This window comes from Megascapheus bottae, chromosome 26 (genome assembly GCF_031878675.1).
Source record: "Megascapheus bottae isolate mThoBot1 chromosome 26, mThoBot2.hap1, whole genome shotgun sequence".
Taxonomy (NCBI): domain Eukaryota; kingdom Metazoa; phylum Chordata; class Mammalia; order Rodentia; family Geomyidae; genus Megascapheus; species Megascapheus bottae.
Genome location: NC_143534.1, coordinates 4,064,450 through 4,087,836, shown reverse-complemented (window position 1 = coordinate 4,087,836; position 23,387 = coordinate 4,064,450). Strand labels below are relative to the sequence as shown.

General features: G+C 40.8%; 1 protein-coding gene across 1 annotated transcript in view; it reads left to right on the top strand.

Moving 5' to 3' along the window:
- Positions 1-23,387, top strand: part of Adarb2 (adenosine deaminase RNA specific B2 (inactive)) — a 324,779-nt gene that overhangs the window by 130,179 nt on the left and 171,213 nt on the right. The gene's annotated exons all lie outside the window — the stretch shown is intronic.

Here is a 23,387-nt window from a genome sequence, read left to right as displayed (position 1 = left end):
TCTTCAGAATTAGTTAACAGTGACAAAGCATCCTTCTAAATGTATTTGTTATCATTTCCCATGATTGCATAAAAAATAAATTAAATTAAAAGGGAGCCTCAGAAGAATAGTTTATCAAGCACAATAATAATATCATTATTGACAGTGAAGTCATAAAAGCGATTAGTGACCCCCGATGGAATGTGTTTACTGGTGAAGACGGAGAGATTGATCATTTTACTCAGGAAATGGTGTTTGAGTTGTACACGCCGCTGCCTTTCAACTGGAAAACACACTAATTGCCTCATGCATGGCACAGGATAAAAGCCTGCAACAGGGCACAATTCACAGGGTTTCAACAGACGTATGGGCTCCTCGTGGGACATAACAGAGACAGATGATTTATAGAGTGCTATTCTAGAGAATTTAAACTGCCCCTTATTCCTTCAGTCCTCCAGCTTCTTCAGAAAGGTGCAGGGTCAGCATTAAGGAAATACCATCATACAAAGTCAAGGGATAGGAAATGACCCAGGACAGAACCTCGGTGTCTTTGTTGGGTTTCCCAGACACCCCAGACTCTTGGTGTTTATGAAAAATCAAGATAATTTCTGTCTTAGTCTACTTGTGATGCTGTAACAAAATTCCTGAGGCTAGGTATTGTATGGACAAACATTTATGTGGTACCATTGCAGAAGCTCAGTAGTGCAGAATCGAGATGTTGACCTGGTTTTGTGTCTGATCATGGCCTGTTTCCCCACAGATGATGTTGTTTAGGTGTTCTCAAATGGAAGAAGGAACAGAAGGGCAAAAATGGAACTCTGACACTGTCTCCAACTCACTTGCAAGTTGGATAAATCAGTCTGTATTTGTATTACCACCTTGGCAATAAGTGTACACCTATGGATTTGGGCGGGAGACACTCAGAGCACAACAGCGTTGTAGAGACTGTGAGACGAGATGTGACCCTTCTGAGAACCCTAGGTACAGCTAAATACCCTGTGATGTTTCCAGAGGTTTCACCAACTGTGTGAAGGAGGGTTTGTGGGTGTGCTTTATTTTGTAAATGAGAAATCTGAGGCTTCCTGCTTCACCGGTGATGTAGATTAAGACCCAGCAGAGCTTCTCATTTTTGTGTTCTCCTCACATTGAGCCTCGTGGCCCAATGTCTCCTCAAGCTCTATAACACACTGGTCCTGAAAAACGGAAGAAAGCCAAGTCGCCAGGGAGGGATTTCCAGTGGCTTTAACTTCCTCTTCTGTGAAACAGGAGGAGTCAGTACAACCTCCTTAGTGGCTCTGTGGCTATGAATGACCACGTGCTGTAATCATTTGCAAATGTTGTGTGTGGTCTTCTTTGACTTCTTGGTGAACCTGTGGTTCTGGTGTCTGTCTGTCTGGGTAGGTGTGGTGTAATTTGGAAATAATGAGCACAGAGACAGGTAGTAGCTTCACCCAGGTTTCATACGAGTACATCAGACATTGTGAACTTTAGGAAGGGGGCCTTGGGTATAGCTCAGTGGTAAAGTGCTTGCCTTGCATGTGGGAAGTCGGCGGTTCTAGCACAGCTCCCTAAGAAAATGAAATATGTTGTTTTCAAAAATTAGAACAAAAGCTCTCATTATATTACTAGTGTCTGAATGATCAAAAAAACTGAGGGACTACTCAGGAATTTGGAAGGTGGTTGTTCAATGCTAGTCCAGGCAGAAAATGTGTCTAGGCCCCATCTCCAATTATCCAGCAGAAATGGGGCTGGAGGTGTGGCGAAGATGAGGAGGAGGAAGAAGAGGAGGAGGAGGAGGAGGAGGAGGAGGAGGAGGAGGAGGAGGAAGGTAACCCCACTGTCTGTCACCTCTAAAGCAACAATAAAGTAAATTAGAAAAGGAAGAGGAGGAGCTGGAGGACCAGCAGTGGAGGGGGGGACAAAGCAGTCACTGCTGGCGCACAAGCATGGCATATTTGTCTGCTCACCCAGAGAATTGCAGGAGAACCCACTCCCGGGTCCTCTTGATGGCTTCTCCACACGTGTGCACAAGGTCACATCACCCCACGCTGGACTGCCCGGCTCATAGTGAAGAAGCAGAGCTTTCTCACTGTGGATCCCATCTCATCTGTGTCCCATGGGCCAAGGAAGATAGCCGGCTATGTTCAAACCTAGCTGTGCCCTCCTTTCCTGCCTGATGTGCAAACTACCCAGGATCAGAGTCGATCCTGTGGTTGCACACTCACCTAGATAGCGTGTGAACATGGCCACAGGAGCTCAAACTGCACCTGGTGGCATGGAGAACAGATTTGCATTCAGAATAGAAAGCACTGGAAGGAAGGACAGAGGCACGTGTGTGCTAAACAGTGCCACTGTGGCATTCTTGCCTCTGTGTGTGTGTGTGTGTGTGTGTGTGTGTGTGTGTGTGTGTGTGTGTGTGTGCGTGCAGTCTCATCTTGCCATCTTGTTCCTTCCTAAATCCACGGCCTTGGTGGAACTGCCTTCCTAAAACGTGTCTTCCTCCTTGCATCAGCACATCTGAGATGCACTCTCTTCCCTCCCTCCGTCACACTACAGCCATGTGTGTTTTCTCTGCCTATTCGGATTGTTTACGCACTGTCCTTCCTAGAAGTGGTCGGAAACTGCTTGGAGCTCTCATAATCATTAGTCTAAAAGTCAGAGACCTTTGTATCTCAGTTAACCTTCCTAGGTCTTTCTGAGGACGTATCCAGGGGGGTGGAATCTCACACTGCAGACCTTTCTCTCTCCCTGTTCAGGACACTGGGAGTATGGTCAAGAGATGGCACCGCTTTGCATCTGCAGACAGGTCCCTTTCTCTCTGTCCTCACAGGACACAGAGGAGAGAGGGAAGCAGCCAGTCCTCTCTGGTCTCTCCCTTCACAATAGAGTGGACAGAATTTCTCCATGTCAGAAGAACTGCAGCAGGGAAAGTTATAAGGAATCCTATGACTAAATGTAAACAACATGAACATTTCTAAAACATTCATTTTATTTTTCCAGTTAGCACCATATTATTCATTTTCGTGTAAAAAAGCAATCTGAACAATCCTGTGTTTGACTCAAATGCACAGTATTGTACCCAAAGACACTCATATAAGATCAAGGGTTGATATATGCATATATATGAATATTACTGAACAAAATACAAACATGATGATTGGAGTGAATACTATGAGTTCAAGTAAGGGAAAAGTGAAAACAAAATCTAGAAAATTATTTCGTCACTGTTTTTCAACATACCACAAAGGAACAAAGATATAAAAGACAATGGAAGATTCTTGAGTTTTACACTTCTTGCAAGCAGATGGCAAGAAGGAAGAGCGGCAGACCGTGGGGGCTTCTGGGTAGCACACTGCCCACCAGGGACCCTCTGTGTGATAGTTAGAGCAAATGGCTTGGGGCTGGAAGGTGCTTGGGTTCTAACTCAAGCAGAACGAGTCTTTGCAGCGAGAAGGTGTGTGTGGATGTGTGTCCGATGATGCCTTGGGGAAATCATTTAACCTCCCTGAGACTCAGCTAACCCAACCATAAAACTTCCCTGGAAAGGAAAACTGGCACTGAGTTATTTGTTACCCTAGAAAGAATAAAATAAAACAACAACAAAAGAAGAAGCTTGTTTTAATATCGGTTGCCAGGGCCCTCTTTTTTTCATGATTGTCATCATCTTTGGCCTTGTCATTATTCCTACTTATGTAGAATGTGCGTTAAACAGAGCAATGCTGTACACACCGCAAGTTTGTAATTTACCCTGTGCTGTGTGTGTGCATTCCTGCAACAAAGGCCCCAAATCTGTGGACGGCACAGCCTAGCTAAATTTCCAAATGACAGCTGAAGTCCGTCAATTACTCTTATTTTTGTGTCTTAGTAACCAAAGAAAAACAAATTGAAAAAAAGTTTAATGTGTTTTTTTTTAAAGACTGGGGGGAAAATATGTAGCTACATCCTTGCTTGTCTCTTTGTCATGGCAGCAGAGAGTCAAGGAATTCCCTTAGACTGACCACTGGCATTTCGGCGGAATTGACTCATGTCAGCAGAGAAAGACAATCCCTAACATTCTATGACTGTAGGGCAATGCTGGTTCGTAGACCTGAATGTCACAGTGGTACAGAGTAGATGCTCCAGGCAGGGTGTACTGCTTGCAGAACATCTGTATGCAAGGAGGTGTGTGCTAAGACCGTACCAGGATCCTCTTTCCTATTTGGCAGAGGGAAAATGAGGAGCTGAGTTGTAAGAAATTAAGGCACTTGCCTTTAAATAGCTCATTTGTGCCAGAAGCCTACCGATCCATCGATCTAAAGTCCATGGACCATACCTCAGTAGCTTTGTAGTAATAAGGGACATTGCACAGTCCCAAAACTTGGAGTCAGAATGTAGCTTACCACTTTGTCAGACTATGTGCCAATTTTCATGATCGAGTCATAAGGAGAGTAGGAATGATAAATGAAAAGTGTTGTTACAGCAGCCACCTTGCTTTAGTACTTCAGGAGTCTCTCAGCGCAGGCTGGTGTTGAATAATGAGTGGCTCTCTGTCTATAAATTAAACATTTGTGTATTATTTGGGGTATGCACCATTTAATTGACGGCATTCCAAATAGAAGAGGTAGGTGTCATTTACTTTTAGCACTTTCTTTGTAAATTTTGTTATGCATGCATATGTGATGCATCCCTCAACTTAGGCTTCATAATCTCACTGCCATTTCTCAATGATTTTTCCAAGAGTTATTTAAAACTCTTAAGAATGATAATGCACTAGATTATAATAGGAAAAAGGGAGTGAATAACACAGCAAAGAAGTGGCACCATATGGTTAGACTATTACGGAGACATATCTAAAATATAGACATCTTAATTAAATTCATTGGAAAATAATTCTTTCATGCTTAAAGATTTTTTTATGCAATAACCAGACAATATAACCCCATTTCTTTTCCCATCTGACAATGGATGTGAGAGAAAAATAAATGTTAAAGTAATACAAGTTGGAAAACAAATGATTTTCAAACAGAAAAATAAAACCTGCCACTGTAGCCCTAGGCATAGCTCAGGGTACTCAAAGGAAGATGGTTAAGGCTTCACGCATCTACAAACATGGGCAAAAAAAGTGGAGTTCCACTGCAAGCAGCCGACTCTTGGGTGAAAGTTCATTTGCTATAGCTTTGCTCCTCTTTAAAAACAAATACATGCAATAGGTTAATTCACCACTGGTTGCTGTGTCACTGGTTCAAGAGTGAGAAAGGGTCACAAGAAATCTTGGAGGAAACACCAGGATTTGGAAAGCCATGTGTGGTTTGTAAAAGCAATGTTTATCCCTAGTGAGGGAGGAAAAGAGAGCGCATCTGTGCTTGTGTGCATACTCTGTGCGTTTGGGTCCATGAAATCTAACCTTTAAACTGTTTCTGGAAGACTCTTTAGCAAGAGTCGTCTCATAGTTGGTCCATGCTGGTAATGGCTGTGAAAGGTATTGCTTCAAAGGGATCTGCAGAAAATCAGGCAGAGGCAGCAAGGAGCTGAGGTCAACCTGGTCAGGGTTAGCAGGGGATCCGTTCTGTGTGAGTCCAATGTGCAGGGGTTCACTTCTTGGTGAACCCCCTCCGTGGCCACACACCCTCCCTTCCTGTTAATTTGTGTAGCTGACAGAGACCAGCACTGGTATTCCAGGAGTCACTCTTTTCTTAGCTTCTGATCTCACCAGCTATTTCCGGAGAATCACATCTAGTGATCTACCTTAGGATCAGACGGGTGATGGTCATCCACTGAGGCAAAATGCACAGGAACTACACAAGTTGATTCGCCAATTTAACAGCGTCATCGGTAGCCATGGAGACACTGAATTTCTGTCCTCCACGTTCTTGTGGGTGAAGGAAACCTTGAGTTCTGTTCTCTAATCCTGCAGAAATGCCCAGTGGGGAAAAGTGATATTTATGGAGGATTGTGTGAAGGACACAAAGTCCATAAATTCCTCTGGCTAGTTTATATTTTACCCTTGGATCAAAGCAGACTGCTAGACAGAGAGGGGTGGGTTGAGCCCCTCTATGGAGTTGTGTCTTGCTAAATTGATTTTTGCTCTCTTTTGTTTTTAATTGAATTAAGGATAATTGTAGGAAATGGAAACATAAATTAGTATCTGTGTGTCTGTATGAGAGAGAAGAGAGAGGAGAGGGGGAGAGAGAGGAGAGAAGAGTGACTAATTTTACTATAGGTTCCTATGTCTGTCTTCAATAATCCTGGTTTGATGGAGCCAGGAACTCTGCATTTTATCAAGTTCCTCGAAAATTCTAATGCATTTGTCTATAGGAAAAAAAAAACCACAAAACAAAAGACTGTTTCTGGAAACAGATAAATCTCCATATATTTAACGCTAGATAAACTATACTTATATTTTGCATACAAGGTACATGTAAATTCTGAATTCAATTCTAGGAGCCTTAAATGGGGGCTTTCACAGACAGAAAATCTATTTCGTTGCAAAAGTGTTTAAGCCGCCCATACCTACCATTTACACATCTTTAAAAAGAAGAGAAAAGGAGAGAATTGTCTCTGGATTTCAAGACAACAGTGGTTTTCCAAAATAGATGGCTTACTTTGTATGTGATTCTTATTTTGAATCCTGCAAGAAAGAGACCATGATAATTTCTTTGCATTATTACAAGAAAACCACTCTCCAAATGTGGAGTTGAGATATTGCAGCTCTACCCAGGAGTTCTTGATTGTAAAGGAAACATCGTCATTTCTACTGTTGTTTTGTTTGTTCTCTGACCCAGGGTTTCACTATGTAACCCAGGCTGGTCTTGAACTCATAAGATCTGCTTCCACCTCCCAAATGCTGGAATTATATATGAATTTCACCACACCACATCTGGCTTTGAACTCTGAATCTTCCTGAAATATCCACATGCATAGAATATTTTAATTTTATGAGCCAAATCAAAGTTTCATTTGCTACAGTTAACCACAAAGTATTTTCATGTTTTTGTGAGGCAGGAATTCGTAAGTGAGGAAGGAAAGGGTAAAGCCACTTGTTATTTAGCAAATAAGTTAATTTTTCTTTTAAAAAATAAGCTGTAAATACCAAGATGAGTTAGTGAGTTGTCCTTGTTTTCATTTCACAGCCTTTTGTTGAAAGCAGAATTTCCTCTGAAAGCATGGCTTCAAAGTAATGGCAATTTTATCCTCTATAATTCTCCAAAAACAAAGGGGAAAAAAAACCAAAGTAGCACTTTGATTCGTCTTACACGTAGTTAGGTCAAAATTCTCTAGAAGTCAAGGAGAAAGCTGAAAGAGAGACCAGACAAGTAATGATAGATGAAGACAAAGTGCTGGCTGACCACGAGAAACAGTACCTAAGACCTGAACTCAACAGAAGCCAGTATTCAGGAAAGGACCCAAGCCTAAGAAATATTTCCAAGTTTTTAAAGAAACGAATGGATCTAGCTCTGCAATGTCGGACCCGCTGAAAAGAGCAAACCATACCTAACATTTGTAGTACAAGAAGTATGTGGCCCATTATGACATCAGTTTCTTTTTTTCATATATTTTTTATTGTAATTAATGGAAGGGTTACATGATATTTGCCAGATAGAAGGTGCATTAATTCACATGCATTGATACCCTTTCACATCATTGTGGCATCAGTTTCTAAGTCCGCTGTGTTGGAAGGTGAGGCGTGGGGAGTAGGAGATGAGCGAGGCCTGAGTGGAGGATAGAAATAAATGGTTAAGTACTGGTCTTAGTGAATTTCGCAAAAGCTTCTAAGCAAGGATGAGCCCCTTTCATTGATGATTAGTCGGGTTCACGGAGGCCAAGTAAAGAGAGATACACCATGGACACAAAAGCTCTGTGTGTCAAGTTGCTAACGTGTGATGCTGATAATGGCAGTGTGCCTGATGACTGAATTTTCTTGAGATCCTAACACCATGGCATGAAATGCTTTCAAAGTTTACCTACAACAAAAACCTCAATTCTGCTCCAAACCATGGCTACGACTGTGTCTTCCCAGCCCTGTGACAGCTACAATTCTATGCTTCAGTCTGGGCATTAACATTCAAATACATGACATAGTGAAGCTATTGGGGGGTAGTTGTTTTATTTATTTATTTTATTGCAGAGGTGATGTACAGAGGGGTTACAGTTACAGAAGTAAGATAATGCGTGCATTCCTTGTGGAACATTGTTATCCCTCCCTCACTTCCTCTCCCCCCGGTCTCTCCCCACCCCAAGTTGTAAAATTCATTTCCAAAATCTTGTCTTGGGAATATCGCTGTTGCATTGGTTCACCCATTGTCCTCGGTCTCACCATTCTTCCCTTCCCCAAATCAGATAAATGTATATACACGACACAGGGTGCCAAACTCAAAAACCATGATAACAGAAGATAAAGTAATAAAATTATGCTAATTTTTTTACTTACTGCTAACAATTAATACTAACATTTTTACTTACTAACAAAACTTTTAAGACACTTGAAGTTGAATTCAGGCATCTGAGGGGCTGTGTAAATATATGTAAGAATGAACTACATATTAATTTAGTAGACTGATATGAAACCTGACTTCTACCTCCAGCACAGAGCTCGCTACACTGCACAGGTGATTTTACTTAAGCCATGTGCTATGGTTGATGATATTTCTCTCAAGGTGGATTATTGAGGTATGCTGGAAGAGTTCAAATCACCAGTGTGTATTTCTATTATGTGTAATGAAGAAAGATTTTCAAATCAGCCATTCCAGCTGAATTAGCGTCAAAAAGCAATTATAATCAGAATCAAACTATTTAAAATTAGTGATACTTTTGACTAGGGGAAAAAAATCAAAATGATACCTGCGAGTTGGTTGGGAATTTAAAATGGGGGGAAAATGCTTAAAATTGTCTATATCAGTAAGTGAGGTTTTTTTAAGCTTTTAGAATTTTTTAAGCATTTCGAATTTTAACTAGACATCACTGCAGAAGTTCAGGCTCAAGTGGCCTGTGGCTTCAAGCCCCTCTGGGGCCCATGCATAATGGGTTCTGGATCGTCTATTAATTGAGATGCTGTGGGACCTGCGATGGGTTGTTGGATGGTCAGCCCCCAGCCTTGAGCTCAGCCTGCTTTCTATTTTATTTTATTTTGGAATTAGATATCAAACCTAATTCCATTTGTTTGTGCAGTTACTTAATCCCTCTGAAATGACACCTTCATGTTGTCACCTAGCTGTCCTCAGCTTGCCATACTTCAAATGAAGTGGAGACAAATGGTAACCTAAAAGCTGGGGTTCTGTCAGGCTGAAAACAACATTTAACAAGCTCTCAAATCTTTCACTTGGGTGATTATCTCCAAGTGGGCTGCTGTAGCCCACAGATTTAAAAAATTAGAACAAAGGGTTGTTTTTCGCTCAACATCCATAGCTATTGGTGTCATTATTGTGTCTTTCAGAATCCAACAGCAGTTGTCTAATAAGCACAGTGTCTCCATGTACCACCTCTGCAAATATTTACACACCAAAGAGTAATAGGAAGCAGAAATTCAGATAAGACACTATTTTCACTAAAGCTAATGGGTTAAATTTAGTCCTGAAGCTGATTTGCAAAAAGATATATGTATATTATTACTGGCAGATAACTCATTCCCTTGTGATGTCAAAGCCTTATCCTATTCACCTTGTCTCTTCACTTTTCTACCAAATGCCTAAAATCGATGTCCTGACTAAGAAAGCATGGAGCTGGGCTGTGCTCGTGTGAGTCTGGACCCACATAGGAATGCTTTGGCTACCAAGCCAGTTTACCATCTTTACTGTCTGCCACCAAACTGTAATCTTCTCTAGTTTTTTTCTTAATTCTGCCTCCTAAATCAAAAAGCAAAAGCCTCAATAAAAAATCTATGGCATAAACAAACATGTTAAAAGATAATAAACTTATCAACAAGTAGTAAGGTCCAAGAAAGACAAATAACAATAACCATAATCTTCGTAAGATTTTTACACATGAGAAGTAAACTTCCCTCATCTGATCGCCTTTGAATTTTTTACAATCATTCAGTTAGACAAGCCTGGAAAGTTCTCTTAATGTGAGAAAACAGAGAATCAGAGAGGTGAATCACCGAGGCATGGCAGGAAAACAAGCCTTTGACACTGGATTTGCTTCTTTTTCTTTTCTCCTGAAATCATACTGAAAGCAAGCTCATCGCCTTGTTGAAAGGTGGTATGGCTATAGGAACGGACAAATTCATCACAAGCTTGATACAAAATGTGTTTGAGGGACAGGGCTTCCTCAAGGAGGGAAGCTCATTAAATCCGATCTCAGTTCTTCCATTTCCATTTTCCACAAACACAATGCACCTTGCTTTGAGACTTTTTACCCACCGACATTGCTAATTGTCAGGCAGACAATACAGAGATGGCAAAATGTTGACACGGTACACTCCCTCTCTGAATAAATGGCTTGAAAGCTTTCCTCTTTTGACTTGATATTGAGAGGGGTTTGATGAAATACAGATAGGTAGGAAGAGAGAGAGAGAGAGAGAGAGAGAGAGAGAGAGAGAGAGAGAGAGAGAGAGAGAGAGAGAGAGAGAGAGAGAGAGAGAGAGAGGGAGGGAGGGAGAGAGAGCAGTGATATATTCTGTATTTCAGAAGAATGAGATAACAAAATTATAAGCCTGATTTTTTTTTTATAACCAGTGCATACTGGGCAAATATCTTCCTCATGACTGACTTTAGAATTGTTCTTTCTCCTAGACTCCCTAAACCTCTGCTCATTCCTTGGTTACAAGACTTTCCACAGACCCACCTTGTAGAGAGAAGATGGTTCTTCTATTGCTCATCAGTCATTGGCTGGTCAGCTCAAAGGGCAGGGAATTCATGGTATTCTCACCCTCAAATCAACTTGCAAAGATAAAACTCTCATTACATAGATGTGTGTGATGTGACACTTTAAACATCCCATAGCTTACTCGTTCTCTCTCATACACACACACACACACACACACACACACACACACACACACACACACACACTATCTCATGAGAGAAATTGAATATATTCATAAGTATCTCAGTGCTTTTTATCCAAATAGGTGAAATGTGCCAATATCTTTTCCACACTACAAGTGTGGTGCAATCTCTCATCTCCCAATTATTCTCATTCTAGACTTTGAAATGTGTTTGCTTGAGGAAATAGCAGACGTGTTATTTAGGAACAAGCAGGTTGGGCTGATTGTCATAGTTTTTAACCTAAGAATTTTCATTCAAAATCATTTTCCATCTTTACCATTTTCCTCATGATTTAAAAACTCTTGAAATTTGACATTGTTGTCTTCCCTCTGCTAATGCAAATAGGGAAGTCTATACCAAGAAGAAAAACAGGCAGAAAGTAAATGTACTGTTTTCTTTCATAAGTGAACATTTTACAAAAAAAATATAGAAGTGTAAGAGAATCAGGGAGTGGACAGGAGGAGGAGGAAAAGGAAGGAACAGTGAACATCATTGATGCGCAATATATTTATTACATATATTGTCACAATGAAACTCATTCACTCCAACAGCTATTATCGATACGTAACTGTAATCACAAAAAGAGGAGGAGACTAAATTTGTAGCTAGATTTGAAGACTCACTATGGAGAAGACACATGAAGTTGTGATCGTGGACATATTTATTCCTTTTGAATCACAAAAATGCTAGTCCAGAGGTTGCTGTGAAACACAAACGATAGATTGATGTACAAACACTTCCAAATTACTTGGACTGACTCAGTGTCCTGTGAATACATTTCACATATTCCAATCATCCACAGTCATGCCCTGCCAAAGAAACCAGGTCAAATGAGTCTGAAGGCCTCCCAGAGTAAATGAGAAGCTAGACAAATGTCTAGGAGTTAAAATAACAGGGAATCAGTTTGGCTAAAAAATGAGCAGATTGAGAAACATTTGGCCATAATACTTACAGCCTAGAGAAATCTGGAAGAACTAATGCCATATAGTCACACAGGTGGACCCACTGCCAGGAGTCCACGTACCTTGAAGTACAGCAGACTGTCTTCACGTCAATAGAGAATATCTCTCAGAAGAGATGACAGGCTGCGTGCTAAACACTCCTGACCAGAGTGGAGGTCTTTCCCACCTCATCGAAGTTTACTGACCATCTCCTTCACAAAAAGTCTACCCAAACAGACGTGTTATCCAGAACAGATGTCTTCCTGTGTTATCCACCTACAGAAATATAGGTGCACCAGAGATGGTTGCAGAAATAGTACTAAAAGGCTTAGGGAGCATTTCTCTACACCAAACTCATGTAAGCCAAGAATTCATAGAGAAGACAAGCACATGATGAAACACTAGGTCTTTGAACTTGAGGAAGAGTGTGTGCACTCACTGAAGGAGAGTCTTCTCCACCTCTTTCTAGTAATCCCTCTCCTAGACACGTAGGGGTCATGGCCCTGGTCCTGGTAGCCCAACCACTATCGGTGACTACATACTCTTTGGGGGGGGCGTATATCTGACATACTGCCACCATTTTTCTGATGCCCATTTGGTCCACTGTCTACTTTTCACCCAATTTGATAATGTCCTCCCAGAAGGCCATTCTTTAGAAAAAGATGGGTGCCTGCAGCAAATTGTGGAAACTGTAGTACATCACATGCTAGCAACCTAGACAAGGGCCTTGGTTACCCAGATCCAGTCACGAGGTGCTAATAAATGTCACCATTTTCACTACTGTTTCATTTCACACACACACACACACACACACACACACACACACACACACACATTTTTCATGGGGTAAACATGGTTTATAACTACAGCTTGAGATAATTGGCCCAGTGGCAAAACTTACAATCCAATGTGCAGCTAAGGCAACTCTCTAGTAATCTTGATTTCCCTCCTTTAAACAAGGTCTCAAAAAAATAGCATCAATAGTTTTTGCCAGCTAAAATAGACTTTAATTCTCTGCTAAAATCTAAAGATACAGCCAGAACAGAGAAGGGGTGAGTCATGTAGTTTCTTTTTCATTGGTTGAAAACTTCAGCCAAGGCCAGTGCTTTGAGCAGATTCTGGTCCCAGTGCAGAGATCTTGCCTTGTAGCCAGGACAGTGAGGCTGGGGAGAAACAAAGGAGATTCACCGCTACCTTGATCCTCACATCAAACAATGCTGTAAAAGCTCAAGCCTTCGATGCAAGATGGAGCGTTATTATTATACTCCATCAGGGCCCATGTCTTGACAAGGTGACAGTGCGACAAGGAACAAGTTAGTGTTTCAGCCTTGTGGATCACAGGAGGCTAATAATTAACTGCAGCTAGCAAGGCCTGTGGCCCTTCGTGTCTTCTCCCAGCAAGGCAGGTGGCAGCTAGAGACTGGAGGAAGTCATATACCTGCACACATAAGAGGCAGCAAGCATACCTGTGTGCCGACAAGAGTATGGATATCCCTGCATATTTATGTGCCCTCCCCTGCACCTGTACACTCATCAGTCTCCAGCAGCAGCTATGCAAGGAACCTACACATAAATACCTATCTGGTTGCATACATATCTATCCACTCATCCTCGTAGTTACCCTGCCCAGCCATACACACACACACCCGTAGGCATAGTCACACACGTACCCGCTGGCAAGAATGCTTACAGGGCTGCATATGTGCATTCCTACGTGCATTCATAGTTACCTAATACCTACATATGTATTTACACTTCTGTCTATCTCTATATGTGCCAATCTCCCTAGTCCTGTGCACACCCACCTATGCTCATAGCTACATACATGTCTGCAGACACCTCTGTGCATCCGCTTGCAGACCTCCTTGCATATTACCTCCGTACATACACAATTACTTATATGTGCACAGGTCCACCTATGTACCTGTAAGCATATATGCTCATTTGGCATTTTTTTAAGCCTTGGAGAACATTTCACATAAGTTCCCCCAAATGAGTAGCAAGGAGAACAATCTGCACTTGAAGTTTCCATGACACCGCAACGATCCTCATTCTTCCTACAGTCGTAACTGGAGCAGAAGGGAAGAGAAGATGGGGTGTCTGTGTGGCCCTGACAACTGCCTTCGATTAACAGAGGAAGGCAGTCACTGTACTCGTATTAACATTGTGCTCTTGCTCCTATTTTGCTCTTAATTTCACTCACATATGAGTGTCTTACATGATAGCGCATCATGAAAGCAGAACCATTTAAGGAAAATTATGTGTGAGAGAAATTTTAGCTGTAGGGTGTGTGTGTGTGTGTGTGTGAGAGAGAGAGAGAGAGAGAGAGAGAGAGAGAGAGAGAGAGAGAGAGAGAGAGAGAGAGAGAGAGAGAGAGAGAGAGAGAGAGACTTTTCAAACCAATTTTCAAGGGTTTTTTTCTCCTTTGCAGCCAAATGAGAGAAATAAAGTCTGCACATGAGAGATAGTATTGTCCTGGGAAATATCGAGAGGATTAATGTATTTTGACTGAAGCTAGCAGGAAATTGTGTTTCAGTTGTGCTTATGGGCATATTGTGAATACGTCACATCAAGAGCAATTTGTTAAACAAGAAATATAGGTTGTAGAAATGGGAGAGCAAAATAAATGGGGAGAGACAGACTCAATAGTGACTTTGATGTGTATCTGCATTGTTAATAAATGAGATGCTGACTCTTTCATTCAGTAAAAGAAAAATGCCCTGGCACACAGTGGAATAAGAAAGGATGTTTTCATTTAAGGTACTCTTGTGCCATACTGAAAGGGTAATTCCAACACCAGTGATTTGTAAATACTTAGAAAGTGGAAACGCTTATAACAAGTCCAATCCTAAATTGATTAAAAAGCATCATATGACAGTCAATGGATTCGATACTTCTTTAAACTTGCAAATGTTAAAGTTTCTCCAAGAAAGATCCCATAGAACTGGATACATCTAGTTCTTGGACATCTGTAACAATAATCTCATAACTGAGAGCCACCCACAAGCCAAAATTTACATTTAGCAAGTCTCAGCCAAGATCAGGTCTGTTTTTGTTGTGTTTTTTTCATTTCTTGATTTGCATTAATTGCTCCACCTTGGGTTAAGAAGAGGCAGGGCATCATTTTAATCTGCTGAAATCACATAATAATCAATACACTTTCTGCACATTATTACATGAAAAGCTCCATTGAGAGATGGGGAAAATAACATCTCAGGATATAAAGAACAAAGAGAGGTCTGAGTTTTCTACAGAGACCATGGTTTCTTCCCAAACAAAATGCTGTTGAAAATTATTTGCTCTCTAGAGAGCTAAGTACTATTTTCTGTAAACATTTGTAGAGCCAGGACAAAATGACTGCAGAATTTTCTTGGAATTACTGCTGAATTGTAAAGATGTTGGATGGGATACTGTAACTTATTATGCCATTAGAATCATGTCGTTTCTATAATAGAGTTGTCTAGACCCACAGCTAATAGCATCCAGAAAAAAAATGAGTATCAGAATAACTATGTTGTTAAAGCAGAAAGGTATTGAAAGATGACATTTTGAAATTCATTGTTTTTCTCGTGTATTCTATAAGATTTGTAGAAAACACAAAGGAGGAATAAAAAAGGTCTACGTCAAGTTCAAAGGTCTTTATAGTTTTAATTATCAACCCAGTGGGTGTTTATGAGAACATTGAAGTCAGTCATTAAAAATATTCCTGATACATAGGGCTGAAAGAGTAATTCACATGGTAGAGTACCTTCCCTAAGTTCAAATCCAGCACCACCCAAAATGCAAAACTCCAATGCATCAGAAATAGAACAAAGTACATGATTGACACCTAGCTACTCAGGCAGCTAAGATCACACTTCAAAGCCAGCCTGAGCAGGAAAATCTGTGAGACTCTTATCTCCAATAAACTTCGAAAAAGCCAGAAGTGGTGTTGTGCTCAAGTGGTAGAGAGTTATCCTTGAGCAAAAGAAGCTCAGGGACAGTGCCCGGGCCCTGAGTTCAAGTCCCAGGAAGGCAAAAGAAAAGAAAGGAAATACATTAACAATGTATCCAGAAACAAGATAAAATAGAAATATAATTGAATGTGTAAAATATATGCTGGGTGTCTGTGGTTCATGCCTATAATCTCAGTTATTCAAGAAGCTGAGATATGAGGATCATGGTTCAAAGCCAGCCTGGGCACTAAAGTCCATGAGATTCTTTTTTTTTTTTTTAATTTTTTTTTTGCCAGTTCTGGGCTTTAGCTCAGGGGCTGAGCACTGTCCTTGGACTTTCTCAAGGTTAGAGCTCTACCACTTGAGCCTCAGCACCACTTCCAGCTTTTTTTTCTATGCATGTGGTACCAAGGAATTGAACCTGGGTCTTTGTGCATGCTAGGCAAGCACTCTACCACTAGGCCAAACTCCCAGCCCCTCCATGAGATTCTTATCTCCAATTAATCACAAGAAAAACCAGAAGTGGTGCCTTGCAGTGAAGAGCTCAGAGACAGTGCCCAGGCCCAGAGTGCAAGCCACACCACTGAGCCCCCCACCCCCCGCCTCCCATAAAAAAAAAGAATAGCCACATATATTTGCGACTCTTAGGTTGAAATCAACTTATCTCTCAGATGGAGGAAAATATGATCACTTTAAAATGCTGTGCAATTTTCATTCCAAGTGGGGAAAGTATAGTAATATCTCCAAATAAATCTAGAACTCAGATTGCAGAAGAATTAATCATAAGCCTTCACATAGGCAGCAAAATCCTCACAGTTTCTGGGTACTGCATGCAACACAGATATTGTACATTATCTGGAGAGGATATACGCTATGGCACAACACATTTGACGTAGAGAGTATTATTTTCAAGTGTGTAGTTCAGTGGCATTAAGTGTGTCCACGGTGTTATTCAGCCCTCACCCCAATCTATCCACAGAACACTTTTCCTAGTCCCATGTTGAAATTCTGTGCTCATTAAACACTGGCTCCTCCCACCCAATCCATTCCCTAGTATCTACTGATTTATTTTCTACCTCTATGGATTTGACTATTCTAGCTATTTCACAGAGTGAAATCATGCAATCATTTCTTTACATGTCTGACTTATTTCACTTACCAGAGCCATCAAGATATATCTGTGTTTTATCCTGTATCCATTTCTTTTCAAGGTTGAATAATACTTCATCACATGTAGATACCATATTTTATTTATCCTCTCTTTCATTCATCAATGGACATTTGGTTACATTTACTTTCTACATTTATAAATGGTGTTGCTATGAACATTGGTGTTCGAATATTTCTTTGATATATCTCTACCCAGAAGTGGAGTTTCTGATTTATACACTCATTCAATTCTTTTCTTTCTTTTTAATCTTTTTTTTGGAAATGTGTTCTATAGAACTTACATATCTTGCATTCTCATTGTTAGTTCCCAAGAGTTCTCAGGTCACCACATCCTGTAAAAGGTATAAAATCACATACTGTGGCTTTGACTCTTATTTCTCTAGTAATTACCAATATGAAATATTCTTTCATGGGTTTATTGACCATTTGTGTAAGTTCTTTAGAAAAAATACTTGTTCAATTCATGTTTCCACTGTTAGAAATGGTTTAGGTGCTGTTGAATCATAGTTTTTTTATATATTTGTGATATTAATGGCATCCATTCCCAATCAGATTCATGATCTACAAATTTCTTTCTCCATTCTCTATTTCCTTTCTCTTGATGATGTTCTTTGAGGCACAAAAGCTTTTCATTTTAGCTATTTCTTTCCTTTCAATTGCTTATGGTTCGGGTGTCATATCCAAGAAATCAAGTTCTATACCCTAAGCTTTTCTCTTTGCCTTCTCAAGAATTTTGTAATTTTATGTCTTCAATCTATGTTGAGTTAATTTTGCATATGGTATTAGGTGAGTCCAATTTCCTTCTTGTCTGCATTCTGATTTTTCTGATATTATTTGTTTTAAATACTGCCCTTTCTCCATTGATTAGCCAAAGCATTTTTATCAACAATCATTTAACTGAAACACAAAGTCCTGAGTTTAAACTACAGTACCATATACACAATAACAAAAAAATCACTTGACCATAGACACAATGATTTATTTCTCGGCTGTTTTATTCCACTTGGTTTTTTTCGTATATTTTTTATTGTAATTAATAGAAGGGTTACATGGTATTTACCAGATGGATGGTGCATTAATACCCATACATTGATACCCTTTCACCTGTCTTGGTCCCCATTTCCCTCCCCCCCACCCCCACCCCTCATCTTGTTTTCCCTCGTTCCCTATCCAATTTCAAATAACCAAATACAAATATATCCGATATAGCAGGTAACAAAGTGAGATACTGTAACAATATGAGATAAACAAGAGACAGCAAAGGAGATGAGAGACAACATAGTACATTAAGGACAACAATCATTCGTTATATGGCTTATGTTTCTATATCCTAGAGATCCTTTCATTTAGCATCCTACTATATGGCCTTTTTTCTTTTTCATTTTCTCTAGGTTTATTTAGCCTTATTTTTTTATTGTAATTAGTAAAAGGGTTACATGATATTTGCCAGATAGAAGGTGCATTAATTCACATACATTGATACCCTTTCACATGTCTTGGTACCCATTTCCCTCCCCCCCCACACCCCCCACCCGTCTTGGTTTCCCCCCTTCCCTATCAAATTATTCCACTTGTTTTTATGTTTATCTTTGTGCTAAGTAGCACAGTGATTTGATGTCAAGCTTAACCACAAGTTCTGAAATTAGTATGAATTCTCCACCTTTGGGTTATGCAAGGTCCTTTGAGATCCCGTATTTATTTCAGGTTATGTTTTCCTATTCTTTTAAAACAGAAGAAAAATCATTGGCACATCAATAGAGATTGCACTGATACTTTAGATTTTGAAGGTAAGTAGAATAATCACCTTATTGATATTAAGTTTTCTAGTCCTTAAACAATATCTCCTCATTTATTTCTGTCTTCATTTTTCTCAGCCATGTTTTACAGTATCAGTGTATATGGGTTTTTTTACCCCTTAGTTTTGTCAACTAATAATATATTAGTATACAGAAAGATAAGACCTGTGCATTTATTTTGAATTTTGCAACTTTTCTAGATTCAGTTCTTAGACTCTTTAGGGTCTTCTATACATGAGACTATGGCACATGTGAATAAATATTCCTGTATTACTATTTCCACTCTGGATGCCCTTTACTTCCTATTTCTCTGGCTGAAGTTTCCAATAGTGTGCTGCATAGCAGAGGCAATCACCCTTTCCTTGTTCCTAACTGTACAGTAGACACTTTCAGTTTTTTCATCTTTGATGATTGGATGTTCTTGTTGCTACTGCTGTTGTTGATTTGACATGATCTCACCCTGTAATGCAATTTGGCCTTGAACTCACCATCCTCCTCCCTTCCAGGAGTTCTGAGATTATAGACATGCCTCACCACAGCCAGCTTGAGCCATGGGGGTTTTACAGTTGGCCTGTATCAAGTTAAGGAGTTTTCCTTTCACTCCTAGATTGCAATACTTTAAAAAAAATAGCTTCTTGTGTTTATGGTAAACTCAGAAAATAGATCCTAAACACAGCGTAACAAAAACACTAAAACAACTTGGTTACACATATGATTCTCTGGTGGCTTAACAGTGAGAGAAGAGCTAAACTACCTCAGGACAAATGAATGAACCTCACGTCCCTCAAGTGTCTTCCCAGGAAATCGTTGCTCTTGGCTTTGACAAACATCAATCAATTGGAGAATAACTACGCAAATGGACCTACTGTGTGATAATACTGGCTATAAAACCATTACATGTCTGAGCACTACACTGTCATTCTGATCCCCCTCTTGAGTGTTCCATCCTCCATCTGCCCAAATTCTGCCCAGGGATTAGGAAGCAGCAGGAACCTGGATCCAGAACTTTCTTCCTCCTTCTTTATTGCATTCCCTCTCAAGATTGAGAAGGAAAATAAAAATCTAAGCTATGATACCCCATGTCCTTGCTTCTTGCCCTGAATGAGCACTGAAGCTCATTGTCTCCTAGGGTCCTATGTCCTAGGGACATAAACCAGAATCCCAGGCCACATAAACCAGACTATATTTGGGGGAGGTCTGGACGTCCATTGTTTTCCCGTATATCAGGGATAATCCATACCTGCCACTGTCCCCACACACGTTAGGACTTTTTTCTGAGTGTCCCCAGCACGTGCAGAGCAGGTGACTTACCTAGGCTTTGGTTTATATCTAGTTCCTCACGACGACTCAGCCTTTCTGGGTAGAATCCTGGTCTCGTTCTCTAGCTGTGCACTCCACCTTCTCACCAACATCCTGACCAACCCGGATAGGCGATCAACCCACAGAAAGGGGCGGGTGGAAACAGGGCACCTTCCTAGTACTCCCTGCACAGTCCTCCCAGATCACACTTCATCAACTGCCCCTGTACCCACAGTGCCGAGCGTGCTGCCTTCTCTCTTGGGCATAGTCTGTCTGTTTGGGTCCCTCGGCGTGGGAATCACCTATTTTTGGGTATCCCCATTCTATCATCCTCCCGTCTGATAGCCAAAGCTAATGGTGGGGCAGACTACCATACAAAGAAGCTGAAGGTCTCCAGTTACATCTATCAGCGTAAGACATCTCACCTCCCATGTGTGATTGTTAACCCAGTGTATTAAGGTACTTAAACAGAGGCACTGTGACGGTATAGAGAAATACAATGACAGAAGAGATTCTCATTACTTGGCTCCAGTGAGCCACTGGATTCTTCATACCTACGTCAAAGCCGGAGCAAGCATTGTGCCAATCTGGGGTGGATAATGCTTCTTTCTCAGCCCCAGTATTATAGTCTGTGTATCCCAGGGTGTCACTGGAAAAGAACATGGGCAAATCCAGTGTTACAAAAGGATCAGCAATATCATCTGGTATTGTAGGGTCAGAAAACAAACAAGAAGTCAGTGGTGCACAGGTATGCCTAGATCACACGTTTGTTTGGAAAACTGGTGCGTTTGTTTTTATGGCCTCCAGGTTTTACTCACACACTCAACCAGGGGTTCCTTGGAGTTTATTGAACTATAGTCTTCATTTAGCATAGAAAGCCAGCATAGACACGTATTAGAGTGACTCACCTTGCATCATGGAGATTCCCCAGGGTCCATCTTTAAATCCTTGACTAGAAAGAATCTTCCCTGAGATGACCATCAGAGCACAAGCAAGACACTCTGAACAGATGGGGAAAATGTCTTATTTTCACACCGATGTGAATGTTCTGGAAGGAGCTCATACCTTCAGTAGGAATCTTTTTAAAACCATGTGAGGCTCCTACAAGTCCCAAATTAGATTTAAATATTGAATAAGATGACATGAGGAATTGGTCTCTAAGTCTAAAGAAAATGCTAGCAAAGGAGTTCTCTGAATTAAACGGGGTATCTATCATTTAAATAGAGATACACAGAGTGACACTTCATTCTGACCCCATTTTGTGTATTTATGAACCACTTTCACTGTTTTCAGTATACTGTGCTGTGTCAGTAGAGTAGATGCCCCATTGAAAGAAGGTTCAAATCAGGTTTTGCAAAAGTCCTACTGCCCCAAGTTCATGAAGCTAGTGAACGCAAAAAGCAGACCTGTCAAATGTCAGTGGTTCACACCTGTAATCCTAGCTCCTCAGAAGGCTAAGATCTGAGGATCTGAAGGTGAAAGCCAAGGAAACTCCATGAGAGCCATATTGCAAAAAAAAAAAAGTCAAATGTAGAGCTGTGGTGCAAGTAATACAACACCAGCCCTGAGCTGGTTATAGACAGTGCCCAGGCCCTGAGTTCAAGCCCCAGCAAAAATAAAATAAAATAACAAGCACGTCTTCCCCCACGTGTGCTGTGCTGTTGCCTGACAAAGAAGCATTTTAGGATATTGAATTGAGTGCAAGGTGAGCATCTTCAGAGAATTACTATAATTTGTTCCTCTGGTTCAACCCATGGACAGCCTAATATTTTCATCTCTATTTTCTAAGAAAGGATATTACGGTGGGTTCTCAGCTATCCAGAACTGTGGATTTAAGGTGGCTGCACACACTCGTGGCTCTCCAGTTCAGGATCAACATTTGAAGTGATATGTTTATCCCAGAGATTCAGGACATCCTGGTACTTTCTGGCACTTTCTATTCAGCAACCCTCCAGATGACTTAGAGGTGTGTGACAGACACTGAAGGCCACCTCGGCCTCCCTGGATGCTGAAGGTCTTGCCTTGCACTTGGTGAATCCACTGTGCAAATCAGAGTTCTGGCTGTTGATGCCCTTTCCCATCTGGTTGCCATGGGAACCGCGGTCCGATGGAAGAGGATAAAGTAGGGGAAGTTATAAAAAGAAGGCTGTCTTTAAAATCTTACCTTGTCTCCCCCAGTCTGGTGTGTGTTTCCATGGAAGCAGCAGCAATAACCACCCGCCAGATGCATTTCAGGGCCTTCAGCCTCCTGGGCTGTCAATCAGACAGCTTAGCCCTCCTTTCAGGAGACTTACATCCATTCCCTCAGAACTCGAAGTTTATGAGCACACTCAGAATGAAGGAGTCTGGTGCCCAGGGCACCAGCTGTGGCCCCCTCTTCAGCAAGGCCTGGGCCCCCCTGGTGCACAGAGTCTGCTGTCCACAGAGGAGTCAACTCTGAGGCCTGAACCTTCACCTCCACGAACTGGCCCCTTCCCCACCCAGTAAAACTCGCCTGGCTCCTTCCTGCGTACTCTACCTCAAGTTTATTAAATCCACCCAATCATCCCCTCTCGACCCCCACAAAGAACTTTCTGATTACATCTAGAGTCACCTCTTTCTCCCTGTCTTTATCTCTCTTCTTCCCCCTCTAAAGGATGTTGTACCGTTGTGGATTTCTTCTTGTGTAGTGACAATTTCTCACCTCCAAGACACATTTCTTTCATTGAAATGCAGTTTCCATTGATTTCAAAACAGTCGAGAATTTTCTCACAGTAATATTTAACTGTTTTTATGAGAGAAATTAGTTTTCACCTCGATTTTGGGGAGAAACAAAAATGTGAATGTTTCGGGATGATTAGACACACGTTTCCTGTGCCGAGGAGGTTCATATAATTATCTTGTTGGCTATGGTAGAATTGTTTCTGATATTCATTCCCAGTGGCCTTATATATCCTGAGATAAAGTGCAGGCACAGAGATGTAATTGATTTACACATTTTCTTTTCCTTGGCTAGAACTATCTCTTCCAAATTCAGTTCTAGGTTTATGTAAAATATCCATCGAGCGTGTAATATGAATAGAATTCCCATAACAAGGTTAAGCTCACATGACTGAACCTTTTTAAAAAGTTTAAGAACATATCACATTTCTTAAAAAACACATATTCTTCTCTCTTTTTCAAAGCATATCTCTATCTTGTATTCAAATATTTTTAGACTACAAAGGAACCCTAAGGTATACTTGAAAGACTCCCCAATCTCAAGATTCTAGCTTGGAGGGATTATGATATGCTTCCCTTTAGATAAAGTAATATTGTTCCTCACAA